The following is a 27,672-nucleotide window of genomic DNA, read 5'->3' on the forward strand; positions in this document are numbered from 1 at the left end:
CTATATTACTTTGCGGCTTTGCCAATCATCCTTCGACGCAGCTTTTTTAGTAACCTAAACACAACACTGCTGCAGCTCATATGGGGAGGTAGCAGAGCACGGGTGGCACTATCCACATTGCAGCTACCGGTGGACATGGGCGGACTGGGGGCCCCCAACTTCGAGCTTTATTATGCAGCGGCGCAACTACAGTGGCTGCAGCTATGGCTCCACAGACCGTCAGCTGCTGAGTCTGTATGGATGCAGAATCAGATAAAAGGAGCTCACCTGTTAACATGGCTGCCAAATAAATACCCCAAAAATGAATCCACCAACCCACTACTGACTGCGGCACATAAATGCTGGGTGAGGTATGTCCAGAAAGGGCACTTGGTAGTCCCATACACCCCGTATGTCCCACTGGAGTATCTCCTAGACCAACAGACACCAACGTTGCACTCGTCTCGAGTGTGGTCAGAGGCGGGAATACGGCTGGTGGGTGACTGTTTTGAAGATGGCAAATTAATGCCATTTGAGGCCATGCTGGTCAATTTTTATCGTATCACACTATATGCCACGTAATTAAAAAAACTTGGGGAACAGGACCCCTAGAAACAGAGACGTCCCCCACAATACACCACATACTACAGGATGACGCCCAAACAAAAGCAATCTCCAGGCTATACAAAATACTCAGCAAATCTCCAATACCCTACCTAGAAAGAGCCAGGGAGAGGTGGAACACTGTTCTCCCCGTCCCGATACCCCAAGAAGACTGGCCGAAAGTACTGAGTCACGCCCGAGGGATATCAAGGAACCCCAGATTCCGGTATACCCAGTTCAACTATTTACACCAAACGTATCTGTCACCGGCCAGACTGAAACGCATGTTCCCAGACACAGCACCGACATGCCCTAGATGCACGGAATCAGCTGCCCACTTTTATCATACAAAATACCCCGGGTACAAATAGAATGGAACAGGGTGGTGAAGGTGCTATCAGATTGGACGGGACTAGAGCTGGAAGCGGACCGCAGATCTTGCTTACTGGGAATGAGGACAAGGGCAAAAAAACATAGACATCTACACAAATTTGTAGACCTAGCCTACGAGATGTATAAAAGGCTAATAGCAATGCACTGGAAAGCACCTAACGCCCCGGACCAGAAATCTTGGCACACCCTCACACTGAAGTGGGCCCGCACAGAACACCAGGTGCTCATAAAACTGACACGAGAAGGCCAGACACACACGGGGTGCGACACCTGGGAAACACTGGTATCCAAACTCGGAGCAAAAAACGGCGACAAACCTCCAAGATGGGGCCCCTTCACCACTTAAACCACACTCACCGGAACATAACCAATCGTAACAGTGAAGGTTATGACTAAGACAAGCACACCGTGCTGAAGTGCTTATCCCAACACCCCTATAAAGGGGTCAACCCTTATGAGCACACCGATATAGGAGCAACAGTAAAAACACAGGGCACACCAGGTACTCCTACTGCCTACTGATAACGAGCGCAAGAATGTACACTTTAAGTCCCCACTGGGGTGCGATCATAAACAGCAGATGTCCCATAGCAACCACAGGGGGAGCCTCTCCGATAACCAGCTCAAGCCCAACATTATGGGCAACTCAGCAGAAGATAATAATATTGTAAGCGATAAATGGGTAGTTAAGTGTGTAAATGGGGGGGTTTGGCTGTTTAAACGAAAAATTAAATCAGATAAATGTGATCCTGTAGTATCTCTGACCAACGCTTGTACTGTGTATCTGTTATGAAAAATCAATAAAAAAATTATTTAAAAAAATTACATTGTGTTGCACCCAATGCTAAAAGTGATGAGCTGTCAAATGATCAGAAATTAAAGTAGGCTGGATGGTGTCACTGTATCACATTTAAGTGGTTCCCCATTCACATGCAGAGAGTCATATCTTGTGAGACTTGTGGTGCTCAATGGGTAGCATTGTGTAAACAAGACGATGACAAGCCACATGTAGGCCCAAATGTGACTTAGATGTGTACCATTGTGAAAATAATGGCACTGGGACACACCGTCATTCTCACAACAGAGTGATGCACCATTTAGCAGACATGTTGGTGCATCCCTGTATTGTAATGTACATGTAGGACTGGGTTGGCAATTGTCCCCCAGCATGTTGCCACTTATATTGTACTCCACTTACATGACACTTATATGGATTGTAATAGGCGTGCATGCAGGTCAAGTCCAATCGTGCTGGCATGGATATGGGTGTGTGAGGAATGGTATTGGCTGATCAGGTAGTGATGGGTGTCTACACCTGGACACATGAATGTAGATATGATGGACCTATGGATACGAGCTTCCTAGTTGTCATCACCTAACATATGATCCACTCCCTGACTCCATGTATAAGTGGGCATTCCTTGGTGGATGACCTGGACAGTTGAGATGATTATCTACATGGCCATCCCTCCTGGAAGACCTGGTCTGGCAATTCGGGCTGGACTGTTCACATGGGGAACAGGGGCAAGACTGATTTTCATATGGCTGGGTCCAAAGTGAAATGGCATGGTGAGCAAAACAACTGATGGATTAAACCCAGATCTATGACTAGGGTTGAATGTTGGATTTGTTATGCATTCCCTCCATCAACTGTTCTTTTTGCATTTCTCGCCCCAAGTGGGAAGGGTATGCCCAGACGTGGGTCCCGGGCTCACTATGCCACCAGGTTCAAGCCAGCCTGGCTGAACAGGGGTGATAACCCGAAACCGGTCCCAGGATCCTTGTTTCTGTTCCCGGTTGGACCTGGTCTGGCAGTTCGGGCTGGCCTGTTCCCACAGGGAACAGGGTCCAGACTGATTTGCATATGGCTGGGTCCAAACTGGAATGGCATGGTGAGCAAAAAAACTGATGGATTAAACCCAGATCTGTGACTGGGGTTGAATGTTTGATTTGTTCTGCATTCCGTCCATCAACTGTTTTTTTTGCATTTGGCCATCCCCCCAGAAGCACAGGGGGTGGGAACAACAAATTAGTAGGTAGATGTGATGCTCACAGTGTAGGTGACAGTCATTTAGATCAGGCTTGCATGTGTACCTATCAACACTGACCCCTTTTGGTTACCAACTGCATCCCATACTCCCAATAACAGATACAAGTTACTGGTGATGTATGTTTGAAAAATTGACACAGATGGCGAGGAATAGTGGCCCGGATCTATGTGAAGTTGACACTGCCTTTGCACTGCCACACATGGTAGAAAATCAATGCTCATCTAATTTTGTTTGTTTCCTAATCTTGTTGTGGGTGGCTGTGGTGTCAAGGAATTGTGCTAAGGCAGCATTGTCATTTCATCCATCACGGCCATTGCATTATCCAGAATGTGAGTAGGAGTGCATGTGCAAATCGATGTAGATAGTAAGCTAAGTATCTGTACATACTCCACACAATGCTGACACTGATGGTTGCCTGTCTAATTTTAACAGCTGCCAACATGAATAACGACGAACACCATGCCTTTCAGAAGAGGGCAGTGTGCTATTGGCACATATTGGCAGTCGAACCTGGGTTCAGGAGGATGGCACGCCGCTATTGCTCCGAGCGATCCAACGGTGAGAGGCGGGCATTCAGCCAAGGGGGCCCAAACTGCCCACACAGGGTGGACCAAGCACCACAGCTGTGCAGGGGGTCACAGCTGCCAACATCATAATTACTCCAGCTGCTGCACCCTCAACTTCCGTCCCACAGCCAACCACACCTGCTGCCATGGAGATGAGTGCCATTAGAGACTTACAGAGGGATGTGACACAGGTCCTCCAAAAGTTGGCTCCAACTGAGAAGGAGGTGGCCAGGAACACAAAGACACTCAAGTACATTAAGAGGAAACTCAAGAGGGCCAACCTCTAAATGGCTTACTGTCACTCTTCCCACGTTCTGTCCCCTCCCTCCTCATTTTTCTAGGTTTTTAGTGGGTATTAGGGGGTTAGAATAGGTTAGTGGGTTAGTTAGGATAAGTAGGTTTGGGGGGTGGGTTTTCTACTTTTTACATTTTACTATGAAGGTGGGTGTGATGTTGTGGCTTTTGTGTTTATAGAAAGAAAACAAACAAACAAACAAACAAACAAACATCAAACCAAGGCCCTTTCAGGGTTAGAGTGACGCATAAATTATGCAAAAAACAAAGGAGAACTCTGGGAAGTTCCCAATTTAGGTCGAGAGCTGCTCTAGTAAAGAGCACTCTGCAACACCAGCGACACTCTAGATTTGCTCACCTCAAATGTCTGCTTATCTAGCAAAGTATTTAAGCATAGGATCTTCCCAGAGTTCTCCTTTGTTTTTTGCATAATTTATGCGTCACTCTAACCCTGAAAGGGCCTTGGTTTGACTTATACTGGGTGCTCCCTTGTGTTTGGACAAAGCTATACTCCTCTGAAGAGCTCTAATGAAAGCAAAACATGTGTCAGGGGTTGCTTTACTCATTCCAGGTGGGCTTGGACAGTATTTGACCAGTCCAAAGCTGTAATACTGTGCCTGGAGTGGTAAATGGCTTTTGTCATTTTACAGCTCGGCGAGGATGACACTATGTCAATCCTATGCTTAAAGATTTTGCTGTATAAATGGCAAAAGACTTTGTCACTATCTAGCTCGGCGAGGATAGTACTGTGCTGATCCTATGCTTAAATACTTTGCTAGATAAGCAGACATTTGAGGTGAGCAAATCTAGAGTGTCGCTGGTGTTACAGAGTGCTCCTTACTAGAGCAGCTCTCCACCTAAATTGGGAACTTCCCAGAGTTCTCCTTTGTTTTTTTATAATTTATGCGTCACTCTAACCCTGAAAGCGCCTTGGTTTGACTTATACTGGGTGCTTCCTTTGTCTGGACAAAGCTATACCCCTCTGAAGAGCTCTAATGAGAGCGAAACACGTGTCAGGGGTTGCTTTACTCATTCCAGGTTGGCTTGGACGGTATTTGACCAGTCCAAAGCTGTAATACTGTGCCTGGAGTGGTAAATGGCTTTTGTCATTTTACAGCTCAGTGAGGATGACACTATGTCAATCCTATGCTTAAAGATTTTGCTGTATAAATGGCAAAAGACTTTGTCACTATCTAGCTCGGTGAGGATAGCACTGTGCTGATCCTATGCTTAAATACTTTGCTAGATAAGCAGACATTTGAGGTGAGCAAATCTAGAGTGTCGCTGGTGTTGCAGAGTGCTCCTTACTAGAGCAGTTCTCCACCTAATTTGGGAACTTCCCAGAGTTCTCCTTTGTTTTTTGCATAATTTATGCGTCACTCTAACCCTGAAAGGGCCTTAGAGTGACTTATACTGGGTGCTCCCTTGTGTCTGGACAAAGCTATACCCCTCTAAAGAGCTCTAATGAGGGCGAAACACGTGTCAGGGGTTGCTTTACTCCGTCCAGGTTGGCTTGGACCGTATTTGACCAGTCCAAAGCTGTAATACTGTACCTGGAGTGGTAAATGGCTTTCGTCATTTTACAGCTCAGCGAGGGTGACACTATGTCAATCTTATGCTTAAAGATTTTGCTGTATAAATGGCAAAAGACTTTGTCACTATCTAGCTCGGCCTGCACTATCTAGATAGACCTTGCACCACCCCAGGGATGGCATTGCCAGGACACTGTGGTATTGTTGCCACTGATGGCCTCCTTATGTTGTTGTTTGTGTGTGTGTGCTACATTGCATGGCAATCAGGACCTGGCAAAGTTCAGTTTCAACTCCTGTCGGTGTAAGTTGTTTGCCTTAACTAAACACCTATGTCCTCCCCCTCAATGCAGCCCTCCTTGGACTATGATACATGAGTGCAGCATGGTGACAGTACAGCTCATTTGACACAAGCACAGGGCTGAAGCCAGGGATGGGCAATATGGGTATGAAATTTCTGCTGTGTACATCATTCTGTTTGTGACAGTGCCTGATGGTAAATGAGTCTATGGACATGGCCATTTAACAGGAGTCGTACTTAGGTCAGGGCCTGAAGCAAGTTCTCATTTTATGTGCATCACTCCAAGGGGCACCTAACTGCCATTGTCTATTTGACCACCCCCAACAGCACAGGTGGTAGTGGCAACTGTTGTCAATGTGGAATGCCCCATGGACCAATGGCTTGGACATGGCAGGTTTCCAGCAGCTTACAGACTGGCTATGGCATCTGTCCTGTGACACCAGACCAGTGTTACATTCAACACTACCCTCCAGGTCTGTTTCCGCATTTCCACCAGCCTTTGCATGGCGGTGTAACACCCATGAAATGGTTGTTGGTGATGTAGTGTGGTGTGGCCCTGGGTGAATCTGCACAGACCATGTACTTGGCATGGGCAGTGCAGGGGGTCCCATACCCTGGCCCTTTGCCCTTTCCACTGTCTGATTTGCAAGGTTGAGTGTAGTGTGTCCTGTTACACCCAATGCAGGCCAAAACTGGCACTGACTCTATTTGATCCATCAACAATGTTTACGAAGTGCCCCACAGAGCTTTCATGAGCAGACAGATTTCCAGCCGCCATCCGAATGTGTGACTCATACTGCCAAGTGCAAAGGGTACACTGCACTGGCAGTCTTACAACACCGGGCTTGCCCATGCACCATCCTCTGCCCTTTGATGTGGAATTATCTGCCATTATGTTGAAAGTCAATCCCCAGGTGTTGTATGTGTGTGTTTATTTCCCCATTCCCATGTGCCTGACATGGTTGTGTCAGAGTAGTTGTGGGCTCAGCCTGTGACTGTTGTGACCTACTGTTTGCTATCTGTGGTACATATTTTCTGTAGTAGCAGATTTCAGTACATCATCAAGATATGTGGTTCAACACAACTTGAGTTTAGTTGGTCTGGGTAGTGGCATGTTACTAAAGATACAGGTCCAGCCTGCTATTACCCCAGCGCCTGTTGAGTTCATTGCTCCATGTACCCAGGGGACACCCTGACTGCAAGATGTAGGGATGGCTGCCTCATGTGAATGTGTTGTCTATGTGCGGTGTGGTGGTGGACCGGCACTTGCCTGGGGACTGTTGGGACAGTTGCAATGACTTGTGTGTTGTGCGATGCAGCACACATCCGTTTGGGCAACAAGGCAAGGCAGTTGTAAGGTGTTACTGCAAGGAACACCACTACGAAGTAACCCCAGGAATTGTGTTGACTGACTACCTGGTCTCTGAGATCTTGGTCTTGTTGGTGGTGTTGATGTGACGACATGCATGGGATATTGTAATGTCACAACCAGTGGCACAGTGATTATACATGCCATCCAGCCCATGTGGTGCATTTGTACATGTAGGTATTTAGGCGTGGTGTTCTAAATATGTCCTGGTTGTGTATGGGGTATGGTGCATGGCACTACCAAGGCATAAGTGCATGTGTAGCTTACGTTGGCATGGTGCAACTTGCTTAATGTGCATTGTATCTCTCTGCGCTCCTTTGGCATGCATTGTGTGAGTCCTATGTGCCTCCACCTTCTTGCACTTGACATTTTAACATATATTTCCTCCATGCAACGTACCCTGCATTTGTGGTGTTTCCTGGTATTCTGCTGTGTCTTGTCCTTGTATTCCTGTGACGATTTCCTCCGGGATGACCGCTGCAACCATCTCCTCCATCTCGTCCAATTCCTCTTGCGGTGCTGGACTCCCACCTCCAGTTTGCAGTTCTGCCTTCCTGTTTTGTGCCATTTTTTCCTTTGTCCTTCTCTGCAGTCATGCCAGCGTTTCTTGTACTCAGTCACAGTTCTTCTGAACTCTGCCACATTGTTGATCTTATCCACAGTCGCCTGCCAGATTGCCTCTCTCCTTCCAAATGGCAATTTTGGGGTGACAAAGAGTTGATTTTGATGCTCCGTCACCTCTCTCACCAGTATTTCATGCTCCTCTGCACTGAAACAACACTTCCTTTTTTTCTTCTCCCTCCACTGGGTCTTGTCTGTGTCCTCCTGGCTGGTCCCTGGTATAATGGGGTCTCCCTGGGGTCTCTCCTACCTTCTTGGATCCAGTTTTGGGGCCCCTTTGCGCTGTTTTCTCCGTTAGCATCTGTTTTTGATGCTATTGTGGGCAAAAATGGGGCATTTACATTTTGGACGTGTTTATGTGTCGTAAACCAGATTAGGGTCATTTTTCCTCCATTAACGTCATTCTGCCATACAACAACGTTGGAAAAAATGACTCTAAGCTATTTTTAGCACCACCCAGCATCATAGTATAAATACGATGCCCGAGTGGCATTAAAAAATGGTGCTAGTCAGCGCTGACCTTTTTGACGCAAAACTGCATTAGCACAGTTTTGCGTCAAAAAGTATAAATCTGGGCCTTGGTGTCTAATGAAATTAAACTAGCAGAGCAGCAAATTTCACTAGTGGTGGAGGATATTGTAACCTTGTCTCTCCCTAAGGCATCGAGTACCCCGGTTTTAAGTTCTTCTGGTCTAGCTGGCATTACATTTCTTGATATAAATGATTCTGTGTCCCTCACTGAACTAGCTGAAGTTTTCCCAGGTGATACTGTGGTACTGAAAGGGCCTGATGTTGTTGATACTTCATTCGTTCCAGCTTGTTCTCTGCATTCTGGCCTAACAGTGAAAAGGAGGAGGAGGGTTTCAAGAACTAAGGGGCATATTTATACTCCGTTTGCGCCGAATTTGCGTCGTTTTTTTCTACGCAAATTCGACGCAAAACTAACTCCATATTTATACTTTGGCGTTAGACGCGTCTAGCGCCAAAGTTCATGGAGTTAGCGTCATTTTTTGGCGTGAACACCTTCCTTGCGTTAATGATATGCAAGGTAGGCGTTCCCGTCTAAAAAAATGACTCCGATGCTATTGCGTCGGATTTATACTCCCGGGCAAAAATGATGCCCGGGAGTGGGCGGGACTAAAAAACCCGCATTTGCGCCGGATTTTAGCGCCTGGGTCAGGGCAGGCGTTAAGGGACCTGTGGGCTCAGAATGAGCCCAGAGGTGCCCTCCCAAGCCCCCAGGGACACCCCCTGCCACCCTTGCCCACCCCAGGAGGACACCCAAGGATGGAGGGACCCACCCCAGGGAAGAAAAGGTAAGTTGTGGTAAGTATTTTTTTTTTTTTTTTTTGGCATAGGGGGGCCTGATTTGTGCCCCCCTACATGCCACTATGCCCAATGACCATGCCCAGGGGACAGAAGTCCCCTGGGCATGGCCATTGGGCAAGGGGGCATGACTCCTGTCTTTGCTAAGACAGGAGTCATGTTAATGGCGTCTGGGCGCCAAAAAAAAATGGCGCAAATCGGGTTAAGACGTTTTTTTTTGCCTCAGCCTGACTTGCCCCATTTTTGGACGCCCAAACGCCATTTTTCCCTACGCCGGCGCAGCCTGGTGTACGTGGTTTTTTTTCACGTACACCAGGCAACGCCGGTCGGCTAACGCCGGCTAACGCCATTCTATAAATACGGCGCCCGCATGGGGCTTCAGAATGGCGTTAGCCGGCGCTAATTTTTTTGGCGCTAAACTGCGTTAGCGCAGTTTTGCGTCAAAAAGTATAAATATGGGCCTAAATCGGCACAATCTACGCAGGCCAAAGAGTCAGATAAATCAGCCAACTCGGTATGATTACTATCTTTAAATGCTGACATTTGGGCTTCTCTGAGGGATTGGCTCGGCGAACTCCTGGAATCTAAGTTGCAACCAATTTCTAGTCGTCTAGCCTCCACAGAGTCCAGCCTAAGTATCTTATCATCTCTGGCTGAGAAGGGTCCACCGGGCCCGCAGACATTGATACCCCAGTCTAATGAAACCGATTGCCTACCTCCAAATTAGCAGCCTCTGGCCCTCATAGTTCCTCTCCTTCAGCTACTCAGGCCCATATTTATACTTTTTGACGCTAAACTGCGCTAACGCAGTTTAGCGTCAAAAAATTTAGGCCCATATTTATACTTTTTGACGCTAAACTGCGCTAACGCAGTTTAGCGTAAAAAAATTTTGCGCCGTCTAACGCCATTCTGAAGCGCCATGCGGGCGCCGTATTTATGGAATGGCGTTAGACGGCGCAATCAGACCGGCGCTGCCTGGTTTGCGTGGGAAAAAACCACGTAGACCAGACAGCGCCGGCGTAGGGGGAAAATGGCGTATGGGCGTCTTAAAATGGGGCAAGTCAGGTTACGTCGAAAAAATCGTCGTAACCCGACTTGCGCCATTTTTTTTCGACGCCCATCCCCCATCAACATGACTCCTATCATTGTAAAGATAGGAGTCATGCCCCCTTGCCCAATGGCCATGCCCAGGGGACTTCTGTCCCCTGGGCATGGTCATTGGGCATAGTGGCATGTAGGGGGGCACAAATCAGGCCCCCCTATGCCACAAAAAATTTAAAAAAAAATACTTACCTGAACTTACCTTAATGTCCATGGGATGGGTCCCTCCGTCCTTGGGTGTCCTCCTGGGGTGGGCAAGGGTGGCAGGGGGGGTCCCTGGGGGCAGGGGAGGGCACTCTGGGCTCATTTTGAGCCCACTTGTCCCTTAACGCCATGCCTGACCCAGGCGTTAAAAAGCGGCGCAAATGCGCCGTTTTTAGCCACGCCCACTCCCGGGCGTCTCTTTTGCCCGGGAGTATAAATACCACGTAAAGGCCTGGGAGTCATTTTTTAAGACGGGAACGCCTCCCTTGCATATCATTAACGCAAGGAAGGGGTTCACGCTAAAAAATGACGCACATTCCGGGAACTTTGGCGCTAGACGCCTCTAACGCCATAGTATAAATATGGCGTTAGTTGGCGTTAGTTTAGCGTCGAATTTGCGTCGAAAAAAACGACGCAAATTCGGCGCAAACGGAGTATAAATACGGGCCTTAGCGCCGTCTAACGCCATTCTGAAGCGCCATGCGGGCGCCGTATTTATGGAATGGCGTTAGCCGGCGCTAGCAGACCGGCGCTGCCTGGTGTGCGTGGAAAAAAACCACGTAGACCAGGCAGCGCCGGCGTAGGGGGAAAATGGCGTTAGGGCGTCTTAAAATGGGGCAAGTCAGGTTGAGGCAAAAAAATCGCCTCAACCCGATTTGCGCCATTATTTTCGACGCCCAGACGCCATTTAAATGACTCCTGTCTTAGTAAAGACAGGAGTCATGCCCCCTTGCCCAATGGCCATGCCCAGGGGACTTATGTCCCCTGGGCATGGTCATTGGGCATAGTGGCATGTAGGGGGGCACAAATAAGGCCCCCCTATGCCACCCAATTTTTTTTAAAAAATATAAAAAATTATACTTACCTGAACTTACCTGAATGTCCCTGGGGTGGGTCCCTCCATCCTTGGGTGTCCTCCTGGGGTGGGCAGGGGTGGCAGGGGGGGTCCCTGGGGGCAGGGGAGGGCACCTGTGGGCTCATTTTGAGCCCACAGGCCCCTTAACGCCTACCCTGACCTAGGCGTTAAATAGTGGCGCAAATGCGGGGTTTTTTGACCCGCCACCTCCCGGGCGTGACTTTTGCCCGGGAGTATAAATACGACGCATTTGCGTCGCCGTCATTTTTTTAGACGGGAACGCCTTCCTTGCATCTCATTAACGCAAGGAAGGCGTTCACGCAAAAAAATGACGCTATTTGCCCATACTTTGGCGCTAGACGCGTCTAACGCCAAAGTATAAATATGGCGTTAGTTTTGCGCCGAATTTGCGTCGAAAAAAACGACGCTAATTCGGCGCAAACGGAGTATAAATACGGGCCTCAATGTTTTACTTCTAGCGTATTAGATGGTGTTTGTGGTGACAGTATAGTTGACCAGGCGTTTGGTACAACTGTAAACTCCCGACCACAGGAATTAATTTTACAGCCTGTTAATAAAAATTCAAAGACATCGTCTACCAGAGTGCACTCAGTCACAGCTTCCTGTAATTGACCTGCTACCAGCTTCATGTCCCTATGTTGTTGTCATAGAAAATGTGCCTACTCTTATGAGAAACATTGTGGAAACAACTACAGAACTTAAAAACAAAGTAATTTTTTGGTTAAGTACTAATATGTGTTGTAAGTGGGATCTATTTAAAGAGATTCTGTTTGTGCATCAGGTGGAGTCCTATGGTAAGGCAAGCACCTGGTGGTCTTGTGATTATACATTTTCGGTTACCCAGAGTTGCCAGGGAAGTGCATGCCCTAGCTAGAGCTGGTATGGTGAGAACTAAACAGATCAAAATAATACCACTTGCTTTTTTTCGTAAACACCTACCACTTGTTCCAACTGATGGTATCATTGAGAATCAAGCCCCTCAACATGCCCCCAAAAGGGCTGCATGGAAACATCTCCCTACACTCCCCACTTCTCTCCCTCTCAGTTACAGATTCTCAGGTTTACTAGGTCTGGAAGCTATTGATTGACAATCATGTGTAGTTCTTACTTCTGGGGACAGTGGAGTTGCATGCAGGATGCTCAAGTGTTTGCGGGGAGTACTTCTGTTCTGATGCATAAGATCAGTCTCCCATTGGCAGTCCTATTGCCAGTTCCCTATGATGTTTTGTGTCATGACTTAGATTCTTGTGTTGTTAACCCACAAGGAGTTGTCATAAATATGCCGGAGTTTAGGCAACCTCCTGTAAGTGGGGTGTTGAATCTGAAATTATTTAGTTGGAAAGTTGCTGGTCTGACTTTAAAGTTACAGATTCAGGGGTGGCAGTCATTCATTTATAATAATGACATTGTTGTTATGAAAGAAATGTGAGCCATATCTGAAGTAGTCCTTGATGGGTTTAATAGTTTTAGGGGCATATTTATGAGCCCCTTGCGCCACCTTGCTTGTGCCATATTAGCGTAATTTTTTGAATGTTAATGTGGTAGGTTGGCAAAAATGCAGCGCCATATTTACAAAGTGGCACAATGCACGTATTGTGCCACTTTGTAAACCCTTGCACCACATTATGCCTGCGCCAGGATGGGGGGCATTCCGGCGTTAGGAGGCCCAGAAAAATGGCGCAATGGAATCTCATAGATTCCACTGCGCTGTTGTTAACGTTGTTTTTAACACCTGCCTAAGGCAGGCAATTTAATAACACTCCCATTGTTTTCAATAGGCCTCCTTTCACTTTGCAGGATTAGCGTCACATGTGGGGGACCATACCGAGACCTTCAACCAAATAGCCAAATAATTCACACTGGTTCCAAATCTGTGATCCTCTCCCCTGAGGGCGTGCACTTATTTTTGCCGCCCCAACCTTCCAGGAGACAAAGCAGACTGAAACCTTCCTGCGATAGAGGATCTAACAATTCTCAGGCCGCATTTATTCATAACCACATAAACACGACATAAAGAACATTATCACATTTTTTACTGTATTTTGTTTCATCCTTAATTTCCAATACTTATTTACAACATGCATCTCAAGTTATTTTAATGGGGCAATCTCTCGTATATAATTTTGATTCTTTAAAAAATAGTCATGGTTGACCACCCACCAGGCACCTGTGGCATCGACTATAGACTGGGTGGCAGTGTTCCCCCAAACAAGTTACACTTCACAAGGCGAGACTCACCTGCTTCCTCAAGGTAGCGGGGGCGCGGGCCAGCATGAAAACTGTCCCCCACAACAAACCATGCCAGAGCCAACCCTAAGCAAGGGATCCCCCCTGGCACCCGATGGGGATGGTCCTGGGCAACCGGGCCATACCTTGTTCCCCTGGCGCAGTCTCCATCCCCCCAAATCCCCAGGGCCATGTAGTGGAGTACCGTGGGGAGAGCTATGGACATTTGTGGTAGCGGTCGTCCTGAGCCCCTTTTCTACACCAACAGCACCGCCACCCTGGTTGAGCCAAAAAGGCTTCTGATTCCGTCTTGAGTTCGCCTCCACTAGTATTCAAGGTTGTCCCCCTGATTTGTGCCCAAACATGACTCCTTCCCTCCCACAGGACTGGATGGTTTCCCGACCAACCAGGCCTCGCCCCAAAAGACTAAGGCCCATATTTATACTTTTTGACGCAAAACTGCGCCAACGCAGTTTTGCGTCAAAAAAGTTAGCGCCGGTTAACGCCATTCTGAAGCGCCATGCGGGTGCCGTATTTATTGAATGACGTTAGCCGGCGTTAGCCGCCGGCGCCGTCTGGTGTGCGTTAAATATGCCCCTAAGGGCCATATTTATACTCTGTTTGCGCCGGATTTGCGTCGTTTTTTTTAACGCAAATTCGAAGCAAAACGAACTCCATATTTATACTTTGGCGTTAGACGCATCTACCGCCAAAGTTCATGGAGTTTGCGTCATTTTTTTGCGTGGACACCTTCCTTGCGTTAATGATATGCAAGGTAGGCGTTCCCGTCTAAAAAATGACTCCGAGGCATGTGCGCCGTATTTATACTCCCGGGCAAAAATGACGCCCGGGAGTGGGTGGGTCAAAAAAAATGACATCCAGCCGCTTTTGCGTCATTTTTTTGCGCCTGGTCAGGGCAGGCGTTAAGGGACCTGTGGGCTCGGAAGGAGCCCAGAGGTGCCCTCCCATGCCCCCAGGGACACCCCATGCCACCCTTGCCCACCCCAGGAGGACGCCCAAGGATGGAGGGACCCAACCCTGGGACATTAAGGTAAGTGCTGGTAAGTATCTTTTTTTTTTTTTTTGGGTGGCATAGGGGGGCCTGATTTGTGCCCCCCTACATGCCACTATGCCCAATGACCATTCCCAGGGGACATAAGTCCCCTGGGCATGGCCATTGGGCAAGGGGGCATGACTCCTGTCTCTGCTGAGACAGGAGTCATTTCAATGGGGGTTGGGAGTCATAAAAAATGGCGCAAATCGGGTTGAGTCGAAAATTTTGGCTCAGCCTGACTTGCCCCATTTTTTGACGCCCAAGCTCCATTTTCCCCTACGCCGGCGCTGCCTGGTGTAAGTCATTTTTTTTGACGCACACCAGGCAGCTCCGACGGCTAACGCCGGCTAACGTCATTGAATAAATACAGCGCCCGCATGGCGCTTCAGAATGGCGTTAGCCGGCGTTAAATTTTTTGACGCACAACTGCGTTGGCGCAGTTGTGCGTTGAAAAGTATAAATATGGCCCTAAGATGCTCTGTGCTGAGAGAGACACTGTATTGCAAATGCTACCAGGTTCTCAACAAACAATACATGTCCGCCATCTGACAGGTGTACTCCATCTTTGTAAAACATTGCCTCTCCATTAAGGCACCCATGCGCAACAGTCTTTAGCATTGACGTGTTGAGTAGCAGTTTCACACAGCTGTTCAGCCCCCTGACTGATTCATTAAGGGCCTTTGTTGAGTTCCCTGACCTCCAATTCCGCCTAGGAATGATATGGGACAATTGCTATGATAGCCCCTGGACAACTTTTTGCTAACCAGGAGATCTCCACGATCAAGTCCTCAAAAACTGCTCTCCTCCCCATTGATGGCAGATGATTGCCTCCCACATGAAGGATGATGAGCGCCGGCGGCGGTAGCCGCCGTTGCAGAACCTCCTCGACCAGCTGGTGGAGAGCATCAAGGCACAGAGACTCGGAAGGAGCCCAGAGGTGCCCTCCCATGCCCCCAGGGACACCCCCTGTCACCCTTGCCCACCCCAGGAGGACACCCAAGGCTGGAGGGACCCATCCCAGGCACATTAAGGTAAGTTCCGGTAAGTATTTAAAAAAAAAAAAATTGTGGCATAGGGGGGCCTGATTTGTGCCCCCCTACATGCCACTATGCCCAATGACCATGCCCAGGGGACAGAAGTCCCCTGGGCATGGCCATTGGGCAAGGGGACATGACTCCTGTCTTTGTTAAGACAGGAGTCATTTCTATGGGGGTTGGGAGTCGAAAAAAATGGCGCAAATCGGGTTGAGGCGAAAAATTTGCCTCAGCCTGACTTGCCCCATTTTTTGGCGCCCAAGCTCCATATCCCCCTACGCCGGCGCTGCCTGGTGTACGTCGTTTTTTTTCACGCACACCAGGCAGCGCCGGCGGCTATCGCCGGCTAACGTCATTGATTAAATACGGCACCCGCATGGCGCTTCAGAATGGCGATAGCCGGCGCTAATTTTTTTGACGCAAAACTGCGTTAGCGCAGTTTTGCGTCAAAAAGTATAAATATGGCCCTAAATTTGCTCTGCATGCGAACCGCCAGCAAGGCTTTGCACCATACTTGGGAAAACTGATACCTAGTGAGGGGGACACCGGACGCATGACCCAATAAGGAGGTGGAAGAAACCTGGGGACAAATCTGCAAGTACCTGTGAACTGCACGCACTGGGCAACCACAGAAGACACCGGCCCTCCCTAGTACTAACTGTTCGCCCCTCCCCAACTGGTCTGTCTTGAACTGTGGTATAGCAATTACCAAATACCCCCTTTCCAGAGAACATGAGTCACTAAAATTCCACCATAAATGTCCTGCTTAGACATGGCCACAAGTTCCGAGACTCAAAAAGCTCCATAAAAGGCAAGCACGAAGGCTGCTGAGAATAGAGTGGCCTTGAAATCAGAGTCTCAGATCCCAGCCAGGGCCCCCAAAATCTTTCCCAGCTTTTCCACGTCAATGGGGCCCCGCTGGTCTGGAATAGTCCCTTCCAACCTTTCCCATCCCTTGAGTGCCTGTCTGATATGGAAAGACTAAGAATGATCTGCACCCCTCCCAGTTTGGTAAAAAAGGCTATGGCAGACATGTGGTGCCTGGCACTCGCAGCAGATTTACCCTGACTTAGCAAAAGCTCAAGAAAACCCAACCAACTGCTCAAGGAGCCAGGCTGCACTAGGGGGTTCAAAGATGTGTGAGTTATGTAACTATGGAATGCATTCTGAAATGACCTTCTTGTTTTTGGTGCAAGGCTGGCCGCCACTAGATCTGCCGAGGGTGAGTTCCAAGATTCCACAGCTGTCCCGGGAAATAAGTGGGCTCCGACTCGGCCCCTGGATGGAATTGTCAAAACTCCTGTAACTTGAAACAAGACAATGCATCAGCTGCATTATTAAAAATACATGATACATATTTTGCCTGGAAAAGAATGTTATTCTTCAAACAGATCAACACCAGCTCTTTCAACAATCTTAACACCCCTCTGCACTTAGCATGTTGAAAATTAATACTTTGGACCACCTCCATGTTGTCAGACCAAAAAACCACAGATTGATTGAGAAGTTGGTCAACCCATATGTGTAGTGCCACAACTATAGGAAATAACTCAAGGAAGGTGATGTTCTTAACCAACCCGGATGTCTGCCAAGACTTAGGCCCGGCCAGGGCGCACCACCTGGTACCCAAAATGGCCCCAAAAACACTACTACTCGCCGAGTCGGTAAATAAACCGAGTTCCTGATTGTACCGCAGAGGGGCCGGCCATGCCACTGCCCCGTTGAAGTCCTGGAGGAAAGCCAACCAAATCCTTAAGTCCTGTCTTACTTCAGCAAACAAACGTGTCCTATGATGTTTTTCCCTCAAGTCAGACATAGACTGAGCAATAGGGCGTGAGAAAGGGTGTCCCATTGGAATGATCCGCAGGGCAAAATTAAGTTGACCTACCAATACCTGCAACTGACGCAGGGTGACTTTCTTTGCCACCAAGCAGGCCTCTAAGGATACCCGGAAAGCAATGACTTTATCCTGGGGCAATCTACACTCCCCCTTCACTGAATCGATTTTGATTCCCAGAAATACCAAGGATGTGGCTGGTCCTGTCATTTTTTCTTGAGCTAAAGGGATGCCAAATTCATCCATTAGGGACTTGAATGCAGTCAAAGACTTAGCACACCTATCCGAGCCGCTCAGTCCCAGGAACAAGAAGTCATCTAGATAATGAATGACAGCAGGCAACCCTGAAACTTGTGTAAAGACCCATTCAAAAAAGGTGCTAAATTGCTCGAAATATGCACAGGAGACTGAATAACCCATGGGCATGCATTTGTCCTAATAAAACTTCCCTCTGAATTAGAAACCCAGCAGATGATAATCATCGGGGTGAACTGGCAAAAGTCTGAAGGCTGATTCTATATCTGCTTTTGCCATGAGTGTCTCTTGACCCAGTTCCCTTAGTAATATCAGGGCGCCATCAAGAGATGCATACTTGACTGAGCAGAGCACTGGATCGATTGCGTCATTCACAGAGGCTCCGTGTGGAGCTGAGAGATTGTGTATCAACCGAAATTCGCTAGGGTCCTTTTTGGAAACCAACCCTAGGGGGAGCAAACAAAATCATCAAGTGGGGGGCTGTCAAATGGCCCTGCAATCCTATTCAAACCCAATTCCTGCAATATCTTGCGTTCCGCTACCTCTTGTGCCATGTCTAAAGACTGCTGGTTTTTACAAAATTTTGGGCCTTGCACCCCTGAAGTTGGGATCCTGAAACCATAGCAGAAACCTTCATACAACAGTTGGGAAACTTAATGCAGTGAGTACAAATTAAGCCAAGGGTTCATAGCAAAGAGAGACACATGTAAAGGATACCCAGAGACTAAGAAAACATTATCCTCATTTCTGCCCACACCTTTCTTTTGACTTCTTGAAACATTTGAACTCAGGATGCCCTGCTGTACCCCAAAAGGAGCAATTGTGCTTGAATTTGCGGGAACCCTACAGCCTAGAACATGCCTTCTTGTTGAATGCCCAACATTCCCCTTTGCGATCCCCGCTGGCTGGTGGCCCCAGAAAAAGAGACTGGCCATTGGCCTCCAATTATTTCAGCATCATACAGCGCAACCATGGATTAACAGCAGTCTGATTCCAGCACATAGCAGGGTTTGACGCTTTTTTCAGCCTGGACGCTTTATCATACTCTTTCCAACTGGATCCTCCAAACTCCTCATGTGCACCCACTATTTTATTCAAATAATATGCAGTCTGAGGACTTAGTTCAGGGAATTTCTCTCACAGAATGGACTGATAAACAGTACACCCTTTTATCCAGTTTATTATGGTCTCATCTACCTTAGGTTTCTTCCATTTATGGCAACAGTCTTTACTGTCTTTACTCTTCTCATCAGCCGGCTTCACTATTGTTAGCTCAAAAATATCCACAAATGTGCCCTTTTTAATTTTTGCCCTTATCTCACTAGATATGTGAGCCCCAGCTGACCCCTAGGAGAAAGCACCTGATCATGTGTCCCACCCAGTTGGGTAACGCCCTCACCTTTTGTCTCTGCTGGCGATGTACTTGCAGTGGTGCCCACCACCGCGGGGCGGTGGAAGATGTCATAGGCGGTGGAGGCTCGTGCGATGTGGTGACAATGGCCCCAGGGGTCTCGTGTGTTTCTGCTGTGGCCTCTTGTAGATTTGCACTAATACCCACTGCCAAGCCCCTTAAAGGGGCCAATGCTAACCCCTCACTTGCCAAACCCATCTCTGGGGCATTGCCTAATTTCACCAGCCAGAACAGCACTTTTGCTAAGCCACTAAGTAGGTCCCCCCCAGGGTCCCGCTTGCTTAAAGAATTGGTTCCCTCCAAGGTTGAGCCTGGCAACGCTCCAATGATGGCAACCTCTGATTGTGTGTCTGCCTGTCCCATGTTGGGGTCCAATGCCTCCCCAGAGAGTGACCTCTTTTGGGCTGACTTTCCCCCCCCCCAGTATGGGTTTAACCTTCTTAGCCCTCTTAGGAACCGGGGGAAAAGATGATTTTGGTGGGACCCCCGCACCCGCCCTGATCTGCTTCAGGGTCCACCCCCACTATTTGAGTCTCGCCACCCAGCTGACTACCTTCAGTCTCTTTCTGTGCCAGTGAAATTAGAGCTGGTTGTATGAGAGCTAGCTCCCGGTCCACAGCATCTAGGCGCCCCATAACTGTCTCCACATCAAGTTTACGTTTTACCTGTTTTGGTGGCATGTCTGATTAAAATAATGCCCTAACACACAGCTGCCCCAACACAAAACCCAAAACAATAATACCGTAAAAAGGAGATTAATAGCTATAAATTCTTTCAACCAGGCAAAATCAAAAAAGGTTTGCAAACACACACAGCTGCCCCAACAACAAAGAACCAGGACAATAATACAGTAAATAGGATTTTTCAGTCAGACAATATCAAAAAAGGTTCGCAGATAACATACAACAACAAGCCCTGGACATATGATATATATATATATATATATATATATATATATATATATATATAGTGCGCGTGATACTTTGTAACCAGACTCCCTTTGAAGCAGAACCTTCACGCTGCACCGCTCCGTTGTGACACAGCGTTTTCCCTCCCGTGTGACTTTCGGAGCTGCTGAAGAGAGTCGGAAGACTTCTCGGAGGTAAGGAGGATTTCCCACGGGGGTGGTGAAATGAAACAGATCGTGAACTGACCGGTGCTCGGCTCAAATGGACTATTACAGTCAAACATTTGAAATATCCGCTGAATGTCAAAATTTGGTATTTTAAGCTCGTATGATTATTTTTGTAGATAATGACCGACAAAATGCGTCGGCTCCTTTTGATTATTCTACACACGCTGTCCAGTTGTTTATAGTCCGGTCCTTTGGAAAAAGATCTCATTACTTTTTTTCAAGTATACTGCCTTGGAATTTCATCGATCTTTCCGTCCGTTTTTTCTTTTTTCCCTTTTTGCCTTTTTGCCTTTTGGAGTTTTTTTTCATCGTGAGACTGTCACTATAGATATTTGCATATTGAGGATTCCGTTTTATGGCTGTTGTTTTCCTCTTTTTCTTCCTTTTTGTACGTGGTTTCACATTATCACGTTTTGAACCACTAAATATAATATGGCCAATCGAAGAGCCTTGTGGGAACAAGCAGCCACTACCCTATTTGACAACGCTCCAGGGACATCAACTGTTATAAATCCTCAAATTCGTACTGCAGCCAATATTATTTTTGAATTGGAAAAGGCACGGATTGTAGAATTGAAAAAATGGTGGGTAATGACCTCATTGACCAAATATATAGAAAATGGTTGAGTACCACGAGGTCTAAGAATTCTAATTTTGCCAACTCTTGGTGATATGGATCCTGATATATTGGATCAATGGAGATCACATACATCTGATTGCTCGGTTAAATTCATGGACACTTTGATTATTTAATCGAAACGACGTATGGAGGAACAAACACATAAGATTGAACAGTTAACAAAAGAATTAGAAAAAATGGGTAATTCTCAAGAAATACAACAATTGTTGGTGAAAATGGAAGAACGTATTACAAAAAAAGAAGATGAAATCAAAATTCGTAAACCTTTAAAATTTAATAGAGACAAAAAAGATTATGAAGCAGGAAGAATTTACATGTTTGCTCTAAAATATAACACTCTCAGAGCCCAAGATAAAATTGTAACAACAGACAGCTCAAATGTGCCAGTAAATTCTGTAGATGAGAGTTCTGATCTGAGTTCATCAGCTGATGAGGCTTCTTCTAACAAATTGGATTTTCACGGGGAAATGCGACTATTACAATTAGTCACGCCACAATCAAACAGGAACAGAGGACGAGGTCGAGGAGGTATAAGACGCGGAGGGAGAAGAGGAAGAAATTACAAACATCAAGACATGTAGACATAGATGACGACCAGCCTAATAGCTCAAAATACGCAAGAATTGTCAAATGGAGTCAAACATCAACAGAAAATTCACGCTCTAGTTGTTTCCTAAAACTGCCCCCCACGCGCACACGTGTCAGTACAAGTCGAGAGCCAGCTCTCGACTGTGCGTAAGGCATCAGCTACAATGAGTATGAACATTTGAACTTACGCGCCCGCCTCACCAGCAACAATGAGTGCAAGGCCAACAGTAAACCCAACGCGCCCACCTTAACTATTCAGGTACTATCCAATATAAAGCTGAATTCTCAAACTAACTAATCAGAAAGAAAACTTTCCACTTGTTTGAACGTAATTATTATTACAAAAAAAACAGGAAAACATTAACTACACGTACCTCTACACCAAACAATCTAACGGAAACTAATCAAACCAAAATATACCACAGAAAAACTGAATACGATTAATTTAACTTTCCTGCAGCAGCAAGTTTACGGCCATCCAGAATGTTTAAAAACCAAGCTACATAATCCTAAAATAGTAAACTCTGTATTGTAAAATAAAAACAAACGTTTTAATTGACACAACACAAGCACTCAACATGCACACGCTGCCGTACTAAGACACAAAGGCCCATATTTATACTTTTTGACGCAAAACTGCGCCGGCGCAGTTTTGCGTCAAAAATATTACCGCCGGCTAACGCCATTTTGGTGCGCCGTGCTGGCGACATACTTATACTTTGACGCACGCGGCGCAAACCACAGGTGGGAGTCATTATTTTTTACGCACACCGCAGCGTCAAGTCGTAAAGCAAAACGACGTTAACGCAGCGGAAATTACTGTGGGTCGATTTATGACACCGCAAACCGGATATGCGCCCTTTTTTTTAACACAATAGCGTCAAAAAAACCTGCGAACACTGCCATTTCACCAGAGGAGAGCCAAAATGGATCCCAGATGCCACTACAGACCCCAGGAAGATGACAGCAGACCAGGAACCAGCCAGGATGACCCACACAAGAACCAGGACACTTTTAAGAAGAAAAGAAAGTGTCGCTTTAGTGCAGAGGAGCAGGAAATTCGGGTTAAGGAGGTGACGGAACACCAGCACCAACTGTTTGTCACCTCAAAGTTGCCAATCAGTAGGAGAGAGGCTATATGGCAACACATTGTCGACAAGATTAACAGTGTGGCTGAAGTACTCAGAACAGTCATCGAGTGCAAGAAACGCTGGCATGACTGCAAGCGCAGGACCAAGGAAAAGATGGCCAGGAACAGGAAGGCAGCACTGCAGACTGGAGGTGGGAGTCCAGCACACCAGGAGGCCCTGGACCACATGGAGGAGATAGTCGCAGCCGTCATCCCTGAGGAGATCGTCACAGGGATTCAAGGACAGGACAGCGCAGACTACCAGGAGACAACGCACATGCAGGGTAAGTTGCATGGGGAATTATAATGCACTAATGTCAACTGTGAGCAGGGGGGATACCGACCACTAAATGCATGGAAGTCATCTAATACATGAAGTAGCATGGGTAAAGGGGCACGGCATGGGGGCATGGCCCGTTCTGAGAAGACCTGGGGCACACCATTACACAACACCAACAACAGTCCCAAGGGGGCATGCTGTCATGCCAACAATGGAGCAAAGGGAAAGCCACGCCAGGAGGGAAGGCCACAACGTCAAACTGACATCCCGGCACACATCAGCCACCATACCCCCTACATTAACTAGGGCCCTATTAACAACCTCTAGCCATACCGACAACTGGAATGTAACTGCGACAACATTTGCCACTACCACCTCGGCTCTGTGTGCAGCTCAAGTAGCCAATGGCAGTAACCTCCCCATGGATCATACACACCTAAATTAGGGGGTGAAGATGACAACTGCAACAATCCCCAGAAACAAGACAAAGGCCCCAGTACTCTCAAATGTCAATGCCCATAGTTGTCACAAATATCAGCCAATGTAAACAACAATAGGAGCTACAAAGCACTAAGGACACACCCATGCTGCATATGTCAGGGTCCATCCTGTGCCTGGGTAACAATGCAACATCCCAAATGTCATACTGCTCAGACAACAGCATTGGGGGGGGACACATGTAACTGGTCATTGAAATACACCTGCACAGTCAGAGGAGGAAATAGGACACTGATACGATTATCAGGGCAATCCAATATAACACACATTCCCCAACATCAGCAGGACACATTACCAATGTCAACATCCATATCGGATCATAACATTGCCATGCATAGGATATGCCACATGTCAATTACATTTAAGTGGATGTGAAAAATCAGAGATTGGGGCAGGTCCAGATTGTTAAGTGTGCTGCCAGGGCCATCAGTACACCCACAGCCAGTGAAAGGTCTCACCATGAGAATGGATGTAGACGGAGGGTTGAGTAGGACAAGAATGTGGCAATTCTCTATTTGGCATAAACCAACACCTAGAGGCAATGAGGCTGACAAGTCTGATAACTCAATAACATACATGTGACACACAGGTGGGCCATAGGCCTGGAAGAATGCCCATCTGAAGGACTGGAGAAATTAACACAAAACAAGATCACAAAGAGAATTCATCAAAAGGCAGGCACGTCACATCAAAATTGCCACAACACAGACACACTAATTGTACCCTGTTTCATTGCAGAGGAAGATGGATCTCCTGCCGATATGCCTGTCCCAGATTTCCCTGATGACATGGATGACGAGCCGATAAACATTCCTCAGGAGACTATGCAAAAGGTCCTTGACACCCTCAGAACCCCACCTTCAGTCACAAGGAGGAGCACAGAACAAGCAGCCATCGCAGAGGATCCACCCACCACCACAATTGTAAGACCTGCCAGCTCCAATACGGCTGAGGACTCAGACGACACTGGCACCAGCTTTGAGAGAACTGTAGTTGGAGTACAGCAGGAGCTGGCCAAGGAGGTGCGGGTGGGGATGCAAACTATGGCAGCCAGCCTTGAGGGGATGCGTTCGTGCATGATGTCATCTGCAGATCAGGCAGAAGCTATGCAAGCCCTAACATCCATACTGCAAGGAGTACAAGAAACTGTCAAGGAATTCATCACTGCAGTAAGGGAGTTGCCACAACACCTCGCACCCCAAACCTTCCACTGCATGCACAAATGCAATCATGACTCCCTCAGGGCGACCTGGCTGCCTACCATCGTGATGTGGCTGCTATTCTCAAGAACCAGCAAACCCTCCTTGCTGCAGTACTGCCCTTAGGACCTTCACAGGGAGCAGGGACCGGGATGTCTGACTCCACGTCTTCTAACACTGAGGTGTGTGTTGCCCCTTCACAACCAACAACAACAAGGACAAAGCAGGCAACACACACATCAGAAGAAGAAGACATGGAACAGATCACATTCACAAGGAAAATGACCCGGAAGCACTAGTCCCTGCCACATGGTCCACATTTACCAAGGTCCTGCGCATTGTAACTTGCCAGTCTTGCAACAACTTTACTCGAGCACTGTTCTGCAAACCACTGTATATCTTGTCATCCAGCCCAGTGATTGTCTCTCTCCTACTCATTGCCAAATCCTGCCCCTCTGCACTGTCTGAAACATCAACCCCAGCATGTTAAAAGCATTTCCGTAACCCCTTGTGTTGGATCACAGAGTAAGATGTCACTATAATGGACTCACAATCATGGACAATGTACAGATAGCACTACAGCACGTTTTTAATAAATAGCACTTACACAACAAATCTGTCTCTGGGTAATGTGACATATCAACTGTGAAGTAGATAACTGAAATGTGCCTACTGTCAAATTACGTAGCTTGTCAATACAACCGTCCTAATAATATGTAGTCAGAGAATTCTGCACAGTGCCCATGATTGCATCATACTCTGACCATCCTGAGGGACAAATCTGATGAAGTGAGAAACCATACACCACCATGCTGTGTTGGACAGAAGAATGCTTCCTCAGGGGATAACAAAGTCATCAAATAGTGGCCTCAAAATGTTGTCAACATGCAAAAATTACACAATAAACATGCCACACTAATCTAAGTAAACACTAAAAAAAACTGCATAAATGAAGGTGTCTGAGTTAACATACAAATAGGTAATCATGCTGAACTGTGTCACAAATGATGTATGAGGGTCATGAAGACAAGAATACAAGATTGCCAATGAGAGCTCATCTTATAAGGGTGTGCATGATCATCACAGTGCAGTCAGACCTAAAACTGTTTCTCCAACGCCAAGTCTGGAAGCACTGTTTGTGACTTTGAAAACACACTTATCAACAGAAACACATTGGGATCCATATTAACTGTGATTGGTGGTTGCAACGAAGGGTCGACACTTTGCAAGGTAGCTCTGGGCTAGCTGCCAATCGTACAGCTCAGTTGGGATTTGTTTGTAGCATAGGACACAGATGTTATAGTACAAAATTGATGTACTCTGAATCCAAACCCACGATCAAGTACCATTCAACACATACAATTAAGGGTTAACCAAATATTTATTAAATGCTAATCACAGATGAGGAAACTGAGGGAAAAATCTTACCTACCCTAATCTACCCTGACTACTCATTGCCCACAACTGTCCCTAACTAACCTAAGCTACACTTACTTATCACATGTAATGAAACGTTCTAAACATCTACCCCCCACCCCCCTTATGAGACGGGGCACATGGAGGACAACACATACTAACCTAAACACATACTATACTATCCTATACAAATATATATTTTTTTGTTATTTTTTGGGAATTGTTTTTTTGGATTTTTTTTTTTAAACGCACAAGAACCCCAACATAGCCCCCCACCCACCCACCCACACATGTAATAAGTAAAAATAGAAACAAGCAGGACCCCCCACCCACTAACACTAACTAAACTAACAGCCTATACTAACCTAACACTAAGCCCCCTAAGCCCACTAACTATAAGAACAAGGAAAGAGGAGGGAGGGGAGGGAATCATGTCCACAGCAAAAAGTCTAGAGGTTGGCCCTCCCTCTTAATGGACTTAACACGCTGGTTAATGTGCCGCACATCCCGGCTCAGGTGGCTCAACTTGCGCAGCACTTTGTCCATCTTACGATCCATTCGGTTGAAGGCTGCAGGGTCAACAGATGGAGCAGTAGCAGTCTGGGTACCGGTGGAGGAGGTCTGTGTGGGTGTGGTGCCAGGCCTAGTGGGCTGTCCTGCACCGGTGGCAATGCTGGGGCCTGGAAGTCCAGCAGATGTGGAACAAACAGTGGCAGCTGTGGGTGGAGCCACCTGGCTCAGATTGGTGGTTGTGCTGGTGGTGGCTGTGGTGGGCAAAGTAGGCCCACCCTGTGGAAAGGCTCTCCATGCCCCGGAGGCCCGTTCATGCCGATATCGCCGGGCCATCCTCCGGAACCCCGACTCCACCAGCAGGATGTGCTGATATCGCATGGCCCGGCGCTGAAATTCACGGACCCGGTCTGGAGTCATGTTAGCAGCTGTGAAGACAAATGCAGATATTCTACATTAGTAACTGCATTGTGTGAAATGGCACAGCAAGTTTATCAGACATTACATCTACTGTACTTGTAACAGCTCATATCACAATACAGATCATTGAATGTCCTTGAGGAAGTACATGGCAGGCCAGACTACAAAGGTCACATCACACATAGCACATCCATAACCTACAAGATGGGTAAGAACTGGCTTTGACTTGCAGTTTGAGTTCTGCCAGTTATCAGCTAAGAATCATGCTGCATATCCTCCGCCAAGACCTGGGCTACAAATGTCAGTGTACGGAAAGCAAAACTAAAGCCACATGGTCTGCAAGTTGTAACTGGACTTGCCAGTATAGTACCAAGTGCCATACATGAGTGTGTATACTAGGTTGCAACCAAACCGTCACTTATTCACATGTATGTGTAACATACTGGTAGCATTAGTACTAGGTACCCCATTCACAAACCCATGCTCGTGTTTGGGGGGGGGCTGGATAACCAACTATAATTTGCCAACAACATGTACACCGAGGAGTGTATAGAAAACTCCACACATGTTTGTCTCTGCAGACACACCACAGGTAAGGTCTATCTACAATTAGGAATCAGCAAACTCTAGAGCACTCATAGGGTCAGACATGTGAGGAAATGCAGAACTTTGTACACAAGATATACTTCCAGTGAGGCCTGTCTTACATCAGACACAGAGTTGCTAGAACACCCATGATCATGAATTGCATGCACACCTAGGCCATTGCACTCAAGTTCCACATACTTGTAGCACTACATGTGGAAGTACATGCTGCTAGGAGGTT

The sequence above is a fragment of the Pleurodeles waltl genome, chromosome 10 (assembly GCF_031143425.1).
Source record: "Pleurodeles waltl isolate 20211129_DDA chromosome 10, aPleWal1.hap1.20221129, whole genome shotgun sequence".
NCBI classification, from domain to species: Eukaryota; Metazoa; Chordata; class Amphibia; order Caudata; family Salamandridae; genus Pleurodeles; species Pleurodeles waltl.